This window comes from Homalodisca vitripennis, chromosome X (genome assembly GCF_021130785.1).
Source record: "Homalodisca vitripennis isolate AUS2020 chromosome X, UT_GWSS_2.1, whole genome shotgun sequence".
NCBI lineage: Eukaryota > Metazoa > Arthropoda > Insecta > Hemiptera > Cicadellidae > Homalodisca > Homalodisca vitripennis.
In genome coordinates, this window is record NC_060215.1 from 157,651,114 (window position 1) to 157,672,726 (window position 21,613).

Consider the following 21,613-nt stretch of genomic DNA (forward strand, 5'->3'; position numbering starts at 1 on the left):
GGACATGGCCTAAAGTTGAATGCAGATAAGTGTTCTGTGGTGCATTTTTGCTCACCATCCATTAAAGAGACCATGAACAGGAGTATTCTCTCTGTTTCTGTTGAGGGTATTTGTTTGGAGGATCGTGTTTTTGTTAAAGTCCTGGGAGTTATAATTGACAATCAGCTAAACTTTCTTAAACATGTTGAATTGATTTCTCAACGTGCAATGTGTAAATTGAGAGTTTTGAATAGATACAGAGCGTTAATTCCAATGCTTTCAAAGCTGCATATTGTAAATTCTCTGGTATTTCCATCAATATATTACGCCCTTCCAGTGTTTGGTAGCTGCTTAACTCAAGAGGCAAATGTCATCCTTGCACGGATACAAAACAGTGCGCTGAGGTTTGTTTATAATCTACAAAAATTTGACCACGTCTCACCTTATCGCAAAAGAGCAAATTTACACTCTGTTCAAGATGTTTGTAGGCTCCAAACTGTGACATTGGTGCATAAGGTTTTGGTAACTGGTGAACCCTCTTACCTGAGACGGAAACTAGTGGCGCGAGCGACTCTAAGAGAACGGCACACTCGACAGGACGACAAGCTGCAACTGCCGCGTGTGCGGTTGGAGGCTACAAAAAGGTCCTTCTCGTACTTTGGACCCCAGGAGTACAATGCCTTACCACCAGTTATAAAGACTTTGTCTGTTAAAACTTTCAAAAAGGAAGTTAAAACTGTATAGGTACCTTAATGATGTATTGTTGTTTAAGTATGAATTTTCTATGTAAATTACCAGCACGCAATATTTGGGTGTCACAGTTTTAAAATACGAATTGTACTGTTATGATTAGTTTGACGTGAGTCGATTTGTAAAACAGATTGTAAACTGAAATCCGCTCAAGAATAAAGGCCTTATTTATTTATTTATTTATTTACCTACACGTGATCTGAAGTTCTCTTAGCGGAGTCGCTGATCGGGTGACCTTACACGCACAGCAGCAGAAGTAATAGTATCTTTAACACAATAACTAACTATCGACGTTCTGTTCAATAATACAAAACAAACAACGGAACAGTGGTATTAGTTGCTCCTATATATCACTCTAGAGTTAATACTCAAACCTTTTTTACTTAACGCTACAAAACCTTATACGTTATTTATATAAGTTATACGATATTAATTGATTTATTCTGTACGTACATTAGTTCTCAGATTGCACACTTTGGAAGCTGACGAGATGGTTATAATTATGCTTGTTGACACTGGACACAAAAAGTCTAAAAGCATCTTTCTTAGTTTTGGGTGAGGAAACACTGCACTTTCATATTTAAAGGACATATATTCTTAAGAGTGTCTAATTTATGAAACAATATCATAGTTATTGCAAAATGTATGATCACTGATTCAATTTCTACGTTACTGGAAATATAATACACTTTCGGACATTTGGCATCGGTATATGATACAAAATGTATGATCACTGATTCAATTTCTACGTTACTGGAAATATAATACACTTTCGGACATTTGGCATCGGTATATGATACAAAATGTATGATCACTGATTCAATTTCTACGTTACTGGAAATATAATACACTTTCGGACATTTGGCATCGGTATCTGATACAAAATGTATGATCACTGATTCAATTTCTACGTTACTGGAAATATAATACACTTTCGGACATTTGGCATCGGTATATGATACAAAATGTATGATCACTGATTCAATTTCTACGTTACTGGAAATATAATACACTTTCGGACATTTGGCATCGGTATCTGATACAAAATGTATGACGCTATGTTTCGAGGCCCTCTCTTTGAAGGATAAAAAACCTGAGCGGCACTTCATAGCACGTTAAGTACATATTTATGCATCCAGTTTTTTACACCAGAAGACGAAGGTACAAAATATAGTGCTATACACTTTGTAACATACAACTATGGCAAATATCCAAAATCCTATTTTACTTTCAAACGGTTCATTGTCAATAATAAAGAACTATAACTTTCGACTACTTCAAAGTTATACTCGCAAAAGATATTTATGAAAATGTAAGCAGATTCACTAACTAATCGTAAATTATTGATTTTCAATCATTGACGTAAAAATGGAATTTTGTAAGACATTTATAACACATATCGTAGCTGTAGTGGGAAGGGTTAATTCAAAGCGAATTTTGATCGGTTTACAGACCCTGCATTAAGCGGAAGTTGAAATGAATCTAAACTCAACATTAGCCCGTTTATAACTGTTATAGATGTTATATCAATTCAATTGATTAAAATAAAAGATTAAAATGTATAAATATTGTAAGTTTCACTCAGTATCACTCAAACGATTAAAAACCCACAATTTATTTTAAATTTTAAAATTATTTTGTTCTTCTGATTATAATGGTACAATAGGCCTTGATTATCTACCTACTAACAATAAAACTAAATATAACTAGTCAATTTGTAAGCACAATAATTTTTTTTGTGCTTTATATAGTACTTGGAAGTACAAAATAAACAATTCAATTATTTTTTCCATCGCTACTCACAGTTTATTCAGCAGTCTAATTTCATTTTCTTTTTTAGTTTAGAATATTCCTTTATTATTACTTGATTATTATGGTTTATGCAGCATAATTACTAATTGATTGAACATATACTAAAGTGTTAAGTGAACATTTCCATCTGTTTCGAATATGTGTGATTCACAATTATAAAGGACAGAATGAAAGCTAGGGGCTTTGTGTAATAGTCTCCTCAAGCTTCCATTGTGCTTTCACCACTTTTAGTCATATATCGAATGAATGGAAATACACCTTGTACTAGTAAAACATGAATGTACAAGTTGATTTACTTGAGATAAGCTGTGAGCAGATACATAGTAATAGTAGATATATTATATATATATATATATATATATATATATTATATATATATATATACTATAAGTGAATCACAACATTAAAAAAGCTACACAGTGTACATTTTAACGATACATCTATCACTCTTTTTGTCCTTAACGTAATAGGTTCTCCTACAAAGCGCGCATATTTGTCCGTTTATCTGTCCATCTTTCTGTACACCCACATACCTGTAACACCAACAGTGCACACGTTTATCGGTATAACAGGACGTCATTATGTATACCTACATATCTGTAACACCTACAGTGCACACGTTTATCGGTATAACAGGACGTCATTTCTGTATACCTACATACCTGTAACACCAACAGTGCACACGTTTATCGGTATAACAGGACGTCTTTCTGTACACCCACATAACCTGTAACACCAACAGTGCACACGTTTATCGGTATAACAGGACGTCTTTCTGTACACCCACATACCTGTAACACCAACAGTGCACACGTTTATCGGTATAACAGGACGTCTTTCTGTACACCTACATACCTGTAACACCAACAGTGCACACGTTTATCGGTGTAACAGGACGTTTTTTCTGTATACCTACATACCTGTAACACCAACAGTGCACACGTTTATCGGTATAACAGGACGTCTTTCTGTACACCTACATACCTGTAACACCAACAGTGCACACGTTTATCGGTTTAACAGGACGTCTTTCTGTACACCCACATACCTGTAACACCTACAGTGTACACGTTTATCGGTATAACAGGAACGTCTTTCTGTACACCCACATACCTGTAACACCTACAGTGCACACGTTTATCGGTGTAACAGGACGTCATTATGTATACCTACACTCCTTTGTAACACCAACAGTGCACACGTGTATCGGTATAACAGGACGTCTTTATGTATACCACATACCTGTAACACCTACAGAGTGCACACGTTTATCAGTATAACAGAACGTCTTTCTGTACACCTACATACCTGTAACACCAACAGAGTACACGTTTATCAGTGTATAACAGAACGTCTTTCTGTATACCTACATACCTGTGGCACCTACAGAGTACACGTTTATCAGTGTAACAGGAACGTCTTTATGTATACCTACATACCTGTGGCACCTACAGAGTACACGTTTATCAGTGTAACAGAACGTCTTTTATGTACACCCTACATACCTGTGGCACCTACAGTGCACACGTTTATCAGTGTAACAGAACGTCTTTATGTACACCCACATACCTGTGGCACCAACAGTGTACACGTTTATCAGTGTAACAGAACGTCTTTATGTATACCTACATACCTGTGGCACCTACAGAGTACACGTTTATCAGTGTAACAGAACGTCTTTATGTATACCTACATACCTGTGGCACCTACAGAGTACACGTTTATCAGTGTAACAGAACGTCTTTATGTATACCTACATACCTGTGGCACCTACAGAGTACACGTTTATCAGTGTAACAGAACGTCTTTATGTATACCTACATATGGCACCTACAGAGTACACGTTTATCAGTGTAACAGAACGTCTTTATGTATACCTACATACCTGTGGCACCTACAGTGCACACGTTTATCGGTGTAACAGGATGTCTTTTAAACGTTAGGAAATCTTATTTATCTTACATCGAGTTTTATCCGTGCATCAATCTATACATATTACATTATACCTTTGGCTAAAAGTAATAGTTTTTGAACTAACGTTTCAGTTTTCTTGCTGCAATCCAATTGTACATATTGACAAATGTGGGAATCAATGTGGAATGATTTTGATTCCATTTTAAATTGAAATAAAGATGTATTTATATTAAATATATACATTAGTGTGATTCCCGTTCCGATTGCGAAAAATTTGAGAACATTGTTTGGTTAATGCAGTGCGAACTTATGCCCCACTTGTGGAGGTTGGCAGCCAGTATCCCGCGGTAGTCGCTGCAATCATTATGGACATATACACGTTTACAAACGTATATGCGTCGTAAGCATTTTTAAAACGATTTATAAAGTCTAAGGTTAAAGATGAAACCGTTTATAATATTAACCCTCATATCCGAAAAGTCTTCGTGCAACTATGGAGCACGTATTAAAACAATCTTTCAAAGACCATTTAAATGTATTATCTGAACATAAACTATTTCTCTCAAATGTTCAACAAAACAGTAAAACAACTGGGTATGATAGTTTACTGGACGTATGTGTAAAATGCACTTAAAATAAAATTACATTAGCTGTGTTGATTCACTCAGGACATATTGAGGAAATAATAGATTTAACAAGGAACAATTTATAGAAACTAAATCTAAAGTTCTATCCCGTAGCCTTTTCACACATTTTAGTTTAAACTCAGACTTGCCGCGATAGACTGACAGGTCACCCGAGGACCGTGATACACGGAAGCGACATGTATAAGACAAGAAAGGTTTGTTTGGAACAGGTGTGGATTGTTCATGTTCTCCTATACTCGGGTCCCGTGGGAGTGGGCCGCCAAACAATACGAGGGAGCCGTAACAAGGAAATCGGGATTGTTATAAAATACTATTACGAAGAAACACGACTTCTCATCCTTTGTTATTTCTTGGATGAGAGTAAACTGTAAAGTTTGCATGATTCCACGTTCTACCCATCCTTCCCTATTTTGCAACGACAGAGAAACTGTTTTCTTCATAAATAGACTAGTGGATGTGCAGACTTTGCTCTATACACTGTACATTTTTATGCATTATGCATGTGCAAATATTGTGTTAGATTCATACAAATTAATTTTATTTTAATGTTATACTGTGTTGCCTCTGAACGTTCATTCCTACGTTAAATGTAAGGATTTAACGGTTTTCTCTATTCTAGTACATTATGAGTTTGTTACCACGTAAATATAATTTAAGGCGTTATAACTTTGCCAAGTGTTACTGAAAGAATGTTCAAGACTTTATTACTTATGACCAGGAAATGTTAAATGAGCTTTATTTGAAAGTTTATAGGGGTTTAAAAGTTCCTTGAGTTCAATTCAGAAGAAAATGTGTAAACCTTTTGATTGCCGAATTGTTCTGAAAAAAAAAAACAGAAGGTATATCGTTAACTACAAGGAGTAGTATAGTTAAATAAAAATGTATTATTTTTATACTTCTGGCACATACGGACAAACACTTTCTCAGATGAGAAAAATACTACTTCAGTACAAAATAGCTGACGTAAGACACGACATTTGGAATATATGCTGCTCTTATGCCTTGACATGGAGCTGTGATCACTAAAACATTAAGTTATTAGGATGAATGTTTGGTTACTTCCATCAATAAATATATTTACAATTACCATTCACAATCTTGGGTCCCAACAAATTACAGATTATTTATCGATGGGTTCCTATATACTATACACAACATCCTAATATGAATGTTTTCTGATTTACAAAAAGGAAAACATTGAACGGGCTTTTGGCGTCGGTGTTTGCAGCCATTACTAATGGAATGCACAACCAGACTACAGATAAAGTAATGACAAAAAATATTGTTTGAATTAAATCACTGTATAATATACATGATCAACATATGCTGTATCCACGAGTTGAAGCTTTGTACACCGATGCGAATAGCAGTTCATGTAACAGAAAATCTCTGAAATCTTTAAATTTGACATTTTAAGGTCATTTTTAACGTTAAATCTACCGCGATTTTCTATTATTAAATACATAGACAAATTTTAAATTGTTGTGAAAACCCATATGCATACACATTAAAATGGCGTGGATGTACATCCCATAAAAATATTTAAACATTATTTTGAGTAAATTTGAATGAGAAGTTAAAATTTGAATCAAATATGTTTGTCCTTAACAATGGCTTGAATTTTTTTAAATAATTCAACAAATTGTGAATAATCTAATACAGAGCCAAAGTATAGTACCTAGTACGAGTATAGTATACTACTAAGTATCTACTGTTGTATAAATGCTCATTGCAAACGTAAAACTTGGCAACACATGTTCCGACTTGATGAAACATGCCTTCATGTAATGACATTACATTTTGCAAAGGAGATTTGAAAATTCTGAATCCTTTGAAAGTTAAGGCTGATGCGTTTTGGACACTCTGTACATCGTTTTGAAAATGTCCTGGAAATATGGATGGTCTACATTTGCTGATGGATGCGATTAAATTTACGAATTCAATTTAATTTCCGAACGAGATCAAAATTCAATTGTTTGAAAATAATTTGTATTCGGGTACGGTTTGATCCGATGTTTAGCTCCGCTATTGGCTGTAAGAGTTATTAACATAGAAAACTGTTTTAAGAACTTTGATAGGAAAACTTGTCTTTTCATGTTAAAAGAATCTTATTTATGGAGTTTGAAAACTCAAACAAACAAGCATAGTGAATTCATACATTTTAGGAATTATGTATCCAATATGCCATCTTTTTAACAAATAATCTTGTAACCCAAATTAAATCACTTCCCTTACTCAAATAGTAGTAAAAGAATAAACTACACAACCTCTAATTTACTAAGGACCGGTAAATTACTTTCGGCATTTTGTAACTAACAAGGTGTTATTCATATCGTAGGACCTTAAACTACCCGGGAATAAAAACTAGTTCCTCTACCTACAGCGTGACTAAAGTTGGCAGCATACAGTGGTATACTCGGAGGATATTCTAATATTGTCCACAGAACATAAGGCATTTCTGTCAAGAGGTTGTTTATTCTTGTGCATAGTGCAGGAACGGGAACTTGTTTGTGTAAAGATGTCAAGGTGAAAAATATAAAAAAAGTTGTTGATGTTCACTCAAATAGGCCCTCTATTTCGTTTGCCATCATGCTCAAAATTATAGGTATTCTGTTTTTGTATTTTTAATCTCGGCTGTTCTTTTTTCATGAAGTAGCTATAATCTGTAGATTATTGTCTTTAATTAATGTATAATTGATGCAAAGAATTGTTTTATCTTTCCTTGCTCGGTTGTATACCAACTAGCGGCTACATTTTACCATACTTTCGTGAGCTTAACCGATGTATTGCCCCTCTTTCCTAAATTGGATTTTACTTAAGTTTTATAACCGGTTTAATGGTTTTAATATTATTTACACAAATATTAGAAACATGAGAGGAAACTTGATAATTTTTGTTTAGAACTGTACCGCGTAAGAGAAAACATTAGTTTTATTGTATTGAGCGTAATACTGATCATTACTGAAGAGTTATGTTTTACAAAATATCTGGATATGATTTGTTTTCTAATTGTAATACTACATATAGGGCATGAGGTGTCACATGTTTTGTTAATGATAACATAGTTACATGTTAACATGGTATCAGTAAACGCCCTAATGTCAAAGTAAAACTTCATAAACATTCTGCTAAACCTCTTTGTTTATATTGACTTCAAAAGTCACAGAAAATATAAACTTACGTGCACTATCTAATAAGCTCGATTAGATTACACTTATTATATTCGTAGTCCATCGAAATCGATGTTGCTTGTATAGAAATGAGCAGAGAAAGACAAAAAATAACATTTGCCTAGACCGTCGAGAGATAGGCCTCACTAATGCTCAACCAATTATATTTTTATCTCACACAGCGTATTAAGAGAGTCTGTGTGTCTTATGTTTGAACGATTGCATATTCAGGATAGTTAAATACTTCAAGATTTACTGTTCAGAGACGTGCCTATTTGTCAACTGGCGTGTTATTCGTGATTGAAGTATTGTTCTCAATTTTAACCTATCTGAAAATGACCAGCTTGAAGGACATCAAGCGAGTACAAGTCAGATTCGTCAGGATAGTTATAGCTTTTATTACTGTTTTTTTTTTTTGTATCTTTTATATTTATTGTATTGTTACTGTATTATTAAATTTCATCCCTGTCATTGTTGCATCTGCTCTTGTTATGAATATTAACTATCATACTTACTATTATTAACTATTTTGATGACACCCTATTATTATAAAGCGTATTTATTTAAAATCCATCTTGAGCAGTTTTTTAAAATAATGAACCTCCAATCGGACAAGAAATTTGATTTGGAAGTAGCAGAGATCCAGCCACCGAAAACTTATTAAATATAACAAAATTTTAGCCTATGTCCGAGTTATCTGCATTAATTCTCCAATAGAAAGGTAAGTAATCTTGATTACTCCCTCTATTCAGTACAGATTATGCTAGAATTATATTTCTGTAATTGTGAGAGGTTTTTATTAGTTTTTCAACAGTCATATTTTGAATTTTAGATGAAGTGACACCTACTTAAATTAAGTGACTAAATAGATTGCATTATACATGTCTCGTGCATAATTGTGGAGTATCCCACTCAAACCGTATGCATTCAAATGTATGTTTTACAAATTATAATCCATTGCAGTTTTCCTACTTTCTACTCACTCTGAATATGAACTAGGATATTCTATAATATGATATCCAGCTAGGTACACTACTAAAGACTATTGTAATGTTGTACATTTTATTAAATTCAAAGAGAAATTTTAGAATTTTGTGGGATGGAGCAAATTAAGATAACGATGCTTTGTATTTTCCACATAAAACCAGAGCCGAACTAAAAACCTTTGATCGCTGGCCCGAGAAAACAAGGAGCGCCTTCACAAAGGTTGTGCGCCACTCGGCCTGCGCTAGCGCCACGCGCCGTTCCTTCATTTATCAGCCGTAGTGATGGAAAAATATCTGTAAACGTATTGCTTATTCGTGTTTCTAGATACAAAAGTACTTCATGAAATATTTTATTTTATTATAAGCCGACATTTTAGATTTATTAGTTGTTTCAGTGTTTATCCTGGTTCTGTTTTAGCAAAATTAAAAGTATGTGTTTACTTTATTCGCCGATTTATTAATTTAGTAACTCCAGCAAGTGCTGGTATCTACGTCTGTAGTGTAAGCCATTGCTTTACGGGTTCCATGCTCACCTTAAACCTCACTGGTACAACTTAGTGTTCTGAGTAGACTGCAGCTCTGATATGTCAGTAAAATTGACTATTGCTTAGCGACGAAGGTCAGAGCCTGACTAGAGACTGTTAAAGTTACAGAACATAGCCAAGAAGCAAACACGACTGGGAGAGTTGACTCTTGCCGATCGTCGAGCGTCAGAGCATGAATCTAGAGACTTTTAAAACCACAGAACATCATCTAGAGGCGAACACCATTAGGAGAGTTATCTCTTGCCGATCGTCGAGCGTCAGAGCATGAGTCTACACTGTTAAAGCCACAGAACATAGCCAAGAGGCGAAAATCGACTAGGACAGTTTACTCTGGCCGAACGTCGAGCGTCAGAGCCTGACTAGAGACTTTTAAAACCACAGAACATCATCTAGAGGCGAACACCATTAGGAGAGTTATCTCTTGCCGATCGTCGAGCGTCAGAGCATGAGTCTACACTGTTAAAGCCACAGAACATAGCCAAGAGGCGAAAATCGACTAGGACAGTTTACTCTGGCCGAACGTCGAGCGTCAGTGCCTGACTAGAGACTTTTAAAACCACAGAACATCATCTAGAGGCGAACACCATTAGGAGAGTTATCTCTTGCCGATCGTCGAGCGTCAGAGCATGAATCTACACTGTTAAAGCCACAGAACATAGCCAAGAGGCGAAAATCGACTAGGACAGTTTACTCTGGCCGAACGTCGAGCGTCAGTGCCTGACTAGAGACTTTTAAAACCACAGAACATCATCTAGAGGCGAACACCATTAGGAGAGTTATCTCTTGCCGATCGTCGAGCGTCAGAGCATGAGTCTACACTGTTAAAGCCACAGAACATAGCCAAGAGGCAAAATCGACTGGGAGAGTTACTCTTGGCCGAACGTCAAGGGTCAGTGCCTGACTCGAGACTGTTAAAACCACAGAACATCATCTAGAGGCGAACACGATTAGGAGAGTTTACTCTTGCCGATCGTCGAGCGTCAGAGCATGAGTCTACACTGTTAAAGCCACAGAACATAGCCAAGAGGCAAAATCGACTAGACAGTTTACTCTGGCCGAACGTCGAGCGTCAGTGCCTGACTAGAGACTTTTAAAACCACAGAACATATCTAGAGGCGAACACGAATTAGGAGAGTTATCTCTTGCCGATCGTCGAGCGTCAGAGCATGACTACACTGTTAAAGCCACAGAACATAGCCAAGAGGCAAGCACGACTAGGACAGTTTACTCTTGCCGAACGTCGAGCGTCAGTGCCTGACTAGAGACTTTTAAAACCACAGAACATCATCTAGAGGCAACACCATTAGGAGAGTTATCTCTTGCCGAACGTCGAGCGTCAGAGCCTGACTAGAGACTTTTAAAACCACAGAACATCATCTAGAGGCGAACACCATTAGGAGAGTTATCTCTTGCCGATCGTCGAGCGTCAGAGCCTGACTAGAGACTTTTAAAACCACAGAACATCATCTAGAGGCGAACACCATTAGGAGAGTTATCTCTTGCCGATCGTCGAGCGTCAGAGCATGAGTCTACACTGTTAAAGCCACAGAACATAGCCAAGAGGCGAAAATCGACTAGGACAGTTTACTCTGGCCGAACGTCGAGCGTCAGTGCCTGACTAGAGACTTTTAAAACCACAGAACATCATCTAGAGGCGAACACCATTAGGAGAGTTATCTCTTGCCGATCGTCGAGCGTCAGAGCATGAGTCTACACTGTTAAAGCCACAGAACATAGCCAAGAGGCGAAAATCGACTAGGACAGTTTACTCTGGCCGAACGTCGAGCGTCAGTGCCTGACTAGAGACTTTTAAAACCACAGAACATCATCTAGAGGCGAACACCATTAGGAGAGTTATCTCTTGCCGATCGTCGAGCGTCAGAGCATGAGTCTACACTGTTAAAGCCACAGAACATAGCCAAGAGGCGAAAATCGACTAGGACAGTTTACTCTGGCCGAACGTCGAGCGTCAGTGCCTGACTAGAGACTTTTAAAACCACAGAACATCATCTAGAGGCGAACACCATTAGGAGAGTTATCTCTTGCCGATCGTCGAGCGTCAGAGCATGAGTCTACACTGTTAAAGCCACAGAACATAGCCAAGAGGCGAAAATCGACTAGGAAAGTTGACTCATGCTGAACGTCAAGGGTCAGTGCCTGACTCGAGACTGTTAAAGTCACATAACATAGCCTAGAGGCAAGCACGACTGGGAGAGTTGACTCTTGCCGAACGTCGAGCGACAGAGCATGACTAGACACTGTTAAAGCCACAGAACATACCTAAGAGGCAACCTCGATTAAGAGAGTTCACTCTTGCCGAACGTCGACCGACAGAGCCCTGGTCGAAACTGTTAAAGCCACAGAACATCGCCTGGAGGCAAACACGACTGGGAGGCTTTTCTCTTGCTGAACGTCGAGAGTCACAGCAAGGGTCGAGATTGTTAAAGCCACAAAACATCGCCTAGAGGCAAACACGACTGGGAGACTTGACTCTTGGTGTTTCAAAAATCAACCCAGAATGTGTTATTTTAGCAGTAGCTGAGATTGACTGGGAGAGAGCTTTACACATTGATGACGGAGTGGATAATATTGAGCGCTTTATCACTACCTATGTCAAAAGGTATTTGATTCACGTCCTCCAATCGAATGTAAGAAAGCAATCAAAAAGAGGTATCTGTGGAGAATTTATGTAAAAACAAGGAGGCTAAATTAAAAAACAAACTCAGTAAAATATATTGAAAAATCTAAGAGTAATAAAGATTGGGAGAACTATAAATGAACATGGAATGAATTAAATGGATCGGTATAGAAATAAAAGTGAGCTTTTTTTCGCTTAGAAACTTATCCACTTACAAGGACCCTAAAGATTTTGGACGTTTTTAAAGCAGTGTGATATAGTTTAAAGCAGTAATGTAAAACATAAATGAAAGCATCGCACTAGCTGAAATTTTATAACATCAATCAGTATTTGTGTCGATGTGGGGAATGGAAATGAAGCCAATATTGAAGAAATTTAAGTATTTAACTAGTAAGAGAACTGAATCGACGAATAAAATTAACTTTTCTAATGTCACGGAAGATTATGTAAAATCAGCATTAAATGAAATATAATAAAGAGCAGTTGTTAGCGATGAAACACCCATCCAAATTATTAAAGCCGTAACTCCCTATGCCTTGGGTGTCTCATTACTCATCTCATTAATCATTTAAGAACGGGGTGTTTCCGCAGAGATGGAAAATGAGTATTTTTCATTCATTGCCAAAAGTAATGTATCCTAAAAGTGCCCAATAATTGAGAACAATCTCGATTTTACCAGCACTATCAAATATTCTGAAGAAGATAGTTACACCTCGTGTATATGAACGAAGAAAAATATATTGGCACAAACACAATCTGGATTTACAAAGAATAGCACATGCACTGCTCTAGTACATCTGTTTAGCGACTTAATTGATATGAAAGATAAAGGGATTTGTAATTCACTGGTAATGCTAAACTACTCTCAAGCATTTAATTCCCTCAACTATGAACTGTTATGTGCTAAGCTGCAGTTTGATGGCTTTTATGACAGTTCAATCAAGAGGGTAAAATCATACCTAGGAGACAGAAGTCAGGCTACAAAGATGGAAAGTGAGACATCAACTTCACTTGTCGAACGGCGAGATGTGCCTCAGGGTAGTTGTCTTGTACCTCTTATACACGTCTGACTTCCCCAGTTGTATTTAAAGCTGTACAGCACACCTGTACGCAGATGATTGTCAGTTGCACTTGTCGAACGGCGAGATGTGCCTCAGGGTAGTTGTCTTGTACCTCTTATACACGTCTGACTTCCCCAGTTGTATTTAAAGCTGTACAGCACACCTGTACGCAGATGATTGTCAGTTGCACTTGTCGAACGGCGAGATGTGCCTCAGGGTAGTTGTCTTGTACCTCTTATACACGTCTGACTTCCCCAGTTGTATTTAAAGCTGTACAGCACACCTGTACGCAGATGATTTTCAGTTGCACTTGTCATACGAGCCTGACTCCATTGATAAGGTTATCGATAAAATAAATTTCGATCTAGTGAACATTAACACGTTGAAGGTTAACAATGGTCTGAATATATTTAAGTGCTCTATCCTTCATCTTGCCCCACACAATCCGGTGCAGGCCCTTGGTCAGAGAGGGGTGGAAGTCAGGCTCGGTGGGGAGAGCCTGTCTGTCTCTGAGTCAGTAAGTATTCTCGGAGTTGTGCTGGACACTGAGCTCACCTTCTCTGATCTTGTCACTACTGCTATCCAGCGTACCCTTGCTAGGCTGAAGGGTCTGTACAGAATTAGAAGTCTGCTGCCAGAATGCGCTAAGCTCCAGCTCATGCGTTCACTTGATTTATCTGTATTTATTTACTGTATTCCTGCCTACGGGAGTAATGGATCGAATTCAAAAGCTGCAAAACTGTGCAGTTCGATCATGTGTCACCCTTCCGAGATGCCGTCAGTTTGCCCACAATGGAAAATGAATGCAGGTCCCTGACATGAGGAACGATCCACAAGGTACTTGTGCAAGACAAACGGCAGTACCTGAGCGAAAGACTCCGTTTCCGGGAGGAAGTCTCTCAACGTAATATCTGCCATGGCGATCTGCTTCGCTTTTCCAGTTTTAGGGATGGGTTTGGGAGAAGAGGCTTCTCCTACTTTGACCCTAGGTTGTAAAATGGCCTCCACAGAAAACTGTAAATTTTTGCTCTACCAGTATTTAATAATAAGATAAAAATTATGACTGTACTATAATACATCTTTGTTGAACTGGTTTTTAGTATTTATTAACGCTATCGGTTAAGATGTGACATTTTAGTGTAAGATGACATGAATATTATTCTCTAGAGCAGTTGTACTGAGAAGGGCATGCAGAAACAGCATTATTATAATGTATTATTCTAAACTAACGATCAAAGCCAGAGAACAATCGCCAAGAGGAAAACACGTCTAAGAGAGTACATTGCATAGAGAATGACAAGCGTCAGAACCAGACAAGAGTCGGTTAAAGACATAGAACATCGCCAAGAGACAAACACGTCTGAGAGAGTAGAATACATAGAGAGTGACAAGCGGCACAACCCGACAAGAGCCGGTTTAAAAACACAGAACATCTCAAAGAGACAGACACGTCTGAGAGAGTAGAATTCAGAGAGCGACGAGCGTCAGAGCCCGACAAGAGTCGGTTAAAACCACAGACCATCGCAAAGAGACAAACACGTCTGAGAGAGTAGAATACATAGTGAGTGACGAGAGTCAGAGCCCGACAAGAGCCACTTAAAGACATAGAACATCGCAAAGAGACAGACACGTCTGAGAGAGTAGAATACATAGAGAGTAAAGAGCGTCAGAGCCCGACAAGAGCCACTTAAAGACATAGAACATCGCAAAGAGACAGACACTTCTGAGAGAGTATAATACATAGAGAGTGACGAGCGTCAGAGCCCGACAAGAGCCACTAAAAAACATAGAACACCGCAAAGAGACATACACGTGTGAGAGAGTACATTGCATAGAGAATGACAAACGTCAGAGCCCGACAAGAGTCGGTTAAAGACATAGAACATTGCAAAGAGACAGACACGTCAAAGAGAGTAGAATACATAGAGAGTGAAGAGCGTCAGAGCCCGACAAGAACCACTTAAATACATAAAACATCGCAAAGAAACATACACGTCTGAGAGAGTAGAATACATAGAGAGTGACGAGCGTCAGAGCCCGACAAGAGCCAATAAAAGACTTAGAACAACGCAAAGAGACATACACGTGTGAGAGAGTATATTGCATAGAGAATGACAAACGTCAGAGCCCGACAAGAGTCAGTTAAAGACACAGAACATCGCAAAGAGACAAACACGTTTAAGAGAGTAGAATACATAGTGAGTGACGAGCGTCAGAGACCGACAAGAGTTGCTTAAAGACATAGAACAACGCAAAGAGACATACACGTGTGAGAGAGTACATTGCAAAGAGAATGGCAAATGTCAGAGCCCAAGAATAGCCACTTAAAGACATAGAAGATCGCCAAGAGACAAACACGTCTGAGAGAGTAGATTACATAAAGAGCGACAAGCGTCAGAGCCCGACAAGAGCCACATAAGGACATAAAACATAGCAACGAGACAGACACGTCTAAGAGAGTAGAATACATAAAGAGTGACGAGCGGCAGAGCCCGACAAGAGCCACTTAAAGACATAGAACAACGCAAAGAGACATACACATGTGAGAAAGTACATTGCATAGAGAATGACAAACGTCAGAGCCCGACAAGAGTCGGTTAAAGACACAATACATCTCAAAGAGACAAACACGTCTAAGAGAGTACATTGCATAGAGAATTACAATCATCAGAACCAGACAAGAGTCGGTTAAAGACATAGAACATCGCCAAGAGACAAACACGTCTGAGAGAGTAGAATACATAGAGAGTGACAAGCGGCACAACCCGACAAGAGCCGGTTAAAAACACAGAACATCTCAAAGAGACAGACACGTCTGAGAGAGTAGAATTCAGAGAGCGACGAGCGTCAGAGCCCGACAAGAGTCGGTTAAAAACCACAGACCATCGCAAAGAGACAAACACGTCTGAGAGAGTAGAATACATAGTGAGTGACGAGAGTCAGAGCCCGACAAGAGCCACTTAAAGACATAGAACATCGCAAAGAGACAGACACGTCTGAGAGAGTAGAATACATAGAGAGTAAAGAGCGTCAGAGCCCGACAAGAGCCACTTAAAGACATAGAACATCGCAAAGAGACAGACACTTCTGAGAGAGTAGAATACATAGAGAGTGACGAGCGTCAGAGCCCGACAAGAGCCACTAAAAAACATAGAACACCGCAAAGAGACATACACGTGTGAGAGAGTACATTGCATAGAGAATGACAAACGTCAGAGCCCGACAAGAGTCGGTTAAAGACATAGAACATTGCAAAGAGACAAACACGTCTGAGAGAGTAGATTACATAAAGAGCGACAAGCGTCAGAGCCCGACAAGAGCCACATAAGGACATAAAACATAGCAACGAGACAGACACGTCTAAGAGAGTAGAATACATAAAGAGTGACGAGCGTCAGAGCCCGACAAGAGCCACTTAAAGACATAGAACAACGCAAAGAGACATACACGTGTGAGAAAGTACATTGCATAGAGAATGACAAACGTCAGAGCCCGACAAGAGTCCGTTAAAGACACAGAACATCGCAAAGAAACAAACACGTCTAAGAGAGTACATTGCATAGAGAATGACAAACGTCAGAGCCCGGCAATAGCCACTTAAAGACATAGAACAACGCAAAGAGACAAACACGTCTGAGAGAGTAGAATACATAGAGAATGACAAACGTCAGAGCCCGACAAGAGTCAGTTAAAGACACAGAACATCGCAAAGAGACATACACGTCTGAGAGAGTACATTGCATAAAGAATGACTAGCGTCAGAGCCCGACAAGAGTCAGTTAAAGACATAGAACATTGCAAAGAGACAGACACGTCAAAGAGAGTAGAATACATAGAGAGTGAAGAGCGTCAGAGCCCTACAAGAACCACTTAAATACATAAAACATCGCAAAGAGACATACACGTCTGAGAGAGTAGAATACATAGAGAGTGACGAGCGTCAGAGCCCGACAAGAGCCAATAAAAGACTTAGAACAACGCAAAGAGACATACACGTGTGAGAGAGTACATTGCATAGAGAATGACAAACGTCAGAGCCCGACAAGAGTCGGTTATAGACACAGAACTTCGCAAAAAGACAGACACGTCTGAGAGAGTAGAATACATAGAGAGTAACGATCGTCAGAGCCTAACAAGAGCCACTTAAAGACATAGAACATCGCAAAGAGACATACACGTCTGAGAGAGTAGAATACATAGAGAGTGACGAGCGTCAGAGCCCGACAAGAGCCAATAAAAGACTTAGAACAACGCAAAGAGACATACACGTGTGAGAGAGTATATTGCATAGAGAATGACAAACGTCAGAGCCCGACAAGAGTCAGTTAAAGACACAGAACATCGCAAAGAGACAAACACGTTTAAGAGAGTAGAATACATAGTGAGTGACGAGCGTCAGAGACCGACAAGAGTTGCTTAAAGACATAGAACAACGCAAAGAGACATACACGTGTGAGAGAGTACATTGCAAAGAGAATGGCAAATGTCAGAGCCCAAGAATAGCCACTTAAAGACATAGAAGATCGCCAAGAGACAAACACGTCTGAGAGAGTAGATTACATAAAGAGCGACAAGCGTCAGAGCCCGACAAGAGCCACATAAGGACATAAAACATAGCAACGAGACAGACACGTCTAAGAGAGTAGAATACATAAAGAGTGACGAGCGGCAGAGCCCGACAAGAGCCACTTAAAGACATAGAACAACGCAAAGAGACATACACATGTGAGAAAGTACATTGCATAGAGAATGACAAACGTCAGAGCCCGACAAGAGTCGGTTAAAGACACAATACATCTCAAAGAGACAAACACGTCTAAGAGAGTACATTGCATAGAGAATTACAATCATCAGAACCAGACAAGAGTCGGTTAAAGACATAGAACATCGCCAAGAGACAAACACGTCTGAGAGAGTAGAATACATAGAGAGTGACAAGCGGCACAACCCGACAAGAGCCGGTTAAAAACACAGAACATCTCAAAGAGACAGACACGTCTGAGAGAGTAGAATTCAGAGAGCGACGAGCGTCAGAGCCCGACAAGAGTCGGTTAAAACCACAGACCATCGCAAAGAGACAAACACGTCTGAGAGAGTAGAATACATAGTGAGTGACGAGAGTCAGAGCCCGACAAGAGCCACTTAAAGACATAGAACATCGCAAAGAGACAGACACGTCTGAGAGAGTAGAATACATAGAGAGTAAAGAGCGTCAGAGCCCGACAAGAGCCACTTAAAGACATAGAACATCGCAAAGAGACAGACACTTCTGAGAGAGTAGAATACATAGAGAGTGACGAGCGTCAGAGCCCGACAAGAGCCACTAAAAAACATAGAACACCGCAAAGAGACATACACGTGTGAGAGAGTACATTGCATAGAGAATGACAAACGTCAGAGCCCGACAAGAGTCGGTTAAAGACATAGAACATTGCAAAGAGACAAACACGTCTGAGAGAGTAGATTACATAAAGAGCGACAAGCGTCAGAGCCCGACAAGAGCCACATAAGGACATAAAACATAGCAACGAGACAGACACGTCTAAGAGAGTAGAATACATAAAGAGTGACGAGCGTCAGAGCCCGACAAGAGCCACTTAAAGACATAGAACAACGCAAAGAGACATACACGTGTGAGAAAGTACATTGCATAGAGAATGACAAACGTCAGAGCCCGACAAGAGTCCGTTAAAGACACAGAACATCGCAAAGAAACAAACACGTCTAAGAGAGTACATTGCATAGAGAATGACAAACGTCAGAGCCCGGCAATAGCCACTTAAAGACATAGAACAACGCAAAGAGACAAACACGTCTGAGAGAGTAGAATACATAGAGAATGACAAACGTCAGAGCCCGACAAGAGTCAGTTAAAGACACAGAACATCGCAAAGAGACATACACGTCTGAGAGAGTACATTGCATAAAGAATGACTAGCGTCAGAGCCCGACAAGAGTCAGTTAAAGACATAGAACATTGCAAAGAGACAGACACGTCAAAGAGAGTAGAATACATAGAGAGTGAAGAGCGTCAGAGCCCTACAAGAACCACTTAAATACATAAAACATCGCAAAGAGACATACACGTCTGAGAGAGTAGAATACATAGAGAGTGACGAGCGTCAGAGCCCGACAAGAGCCAATAAAAGACTTAGAACAACGCAAAGAGACATACACGTGTGAGAGAGTACATTGCATAGAGAATGACAAACGTCAGAGCCCGACAAGAGTCGGTTATAGACACAGAACTTCGCAAAAAGACAGACACGTCTGAGAGAGTAGAATACATAGAGAGTGACGAGCGTCAGAGCCTAACAAGAGCCACTTAAAGACATAGAACATCGCAAAGAGACATACACGTCTGAGAGAGTAGAATACATAGAGAGTGACGAGCGTCAGAGCCCGACAAGAGCCACTTAAAAGACATAGAACATCGCAAAGAGACATACACGTGTGAGAGAGTACATTGCATAGAGAATTACAAACGTCAGAGCCCGACAAGAGTCAGTTAAAGACAGAGAACATCGCAAAGAGACAAACACGTCTGAGAGAGTAGAATACATAGTGAGTGACGATCGTCAGAGACCGACAAGAGTTGCTTAAAGACATAGAACATCGCAAAGAGACATACACGTCTGAGAGAGTACATTGCATAGAGAATGACAAACGTCAGAGCCCGACAATAGCCACTTAAAGACATAGAACATCGCAAAGAGACAAACACGTCTGAGAGAGTAGAATACATAGAGAGTGACGAGCGTCAGAGCCCGACAAGAGCCACTTAAAGACATAGAACATCGCAAAGAGACATACACCTCTATGAGAGTAGATTACATAGAGAGTGACGAGAGTCAGAGCCCGACAAGAGCCACTTAAAGACATAGAACATCGCAAAGAGACAAACACGTATTGGTGAGTTCATTGCATAGAGAATGACAAACGTCAGGGCCCGACAATAGTCACTTAAAGACGTAGAACATCGCAAATAGACAAACACGTGTAAGAGGGTACATTGCATAGAGAATGAAAGCGTCAGAGCCCGACAAGAGTCGGTTAAAGACACAGAACATCGCAAAGAGACATACACGTCTGAGAGAGTACATTGCATAGAGATTGACAAGCGTCAGAGCCCGACAAGAGTCGGTTAAAGACACAGAACATCGCAAAGAGACTAACACGTCTAAGAGAGTACATTGTATAGAGAATGGCAAACGTCAGAGCCCGACAATAGCCACTTAAAGACATAGAACATCGCAAAGAGACATACACGTGTGAGAGAGTACATTGCATAGAGAATGACAAGCGCCAGAGCCTGACAAGAGTCGGTTAAAGACACAGAAAATCGCAAAGAGACAAACACGTCTAAGAGAATACATTGCATAGAGAATTACAAACGTCAGAGCCCGACAATAGCCACTTAAAGACATAGAACATCACCAAGAGACTAAAAAGTCTGAGAGAGTAGATTACATAAAGCGTCAGAGCCCATGATTTCAATGAAAATTCGTAATCGTATTCAATCGTAAATTTTAAATCATTCACCCCTATTCCTTTTTATCAAACTGTTTATAAGCTATATTTTACTGCAATTTTAATACTATAATGTGTTCGGATATTTACTGTTCTCGACCCATAACAAATCAGTGTCAATCAACGCTTAACTTTTCCAAGGTGTTTTAGTGATATTAAATACTTTATTGATGTCCTTCACATCAAACCGACACTATTTTTACATGTAATTTTTTTCTTAATGCTGTATATGTCATTAAAGTTATCTAGCTGCTTAAGGAGTTTAGAAATTTTAAAAATGATCGAAGTTCTTTGGAAACAACTCGAGTTCCTAATGACTCACAAGTGTTAAGATAACGCAAGTGTATTTCATACTCACATATTTGTATACATTACATCATATATCTAAAAATGCTTTCAGTAGCAATATAAACATATAACCGATGTCGTTAGTACGTTATAAATCATTAGAATCCCAATTGGTTTAAAATTTTATTTTTTATAAAGGTGGTTAGGTTATATATTTAAAATAAGCAAATACTTTTAATGCAAAGAGTAGTTTTTTTAGTACATAAAGGGATTATATGACGTTTAAACACCAA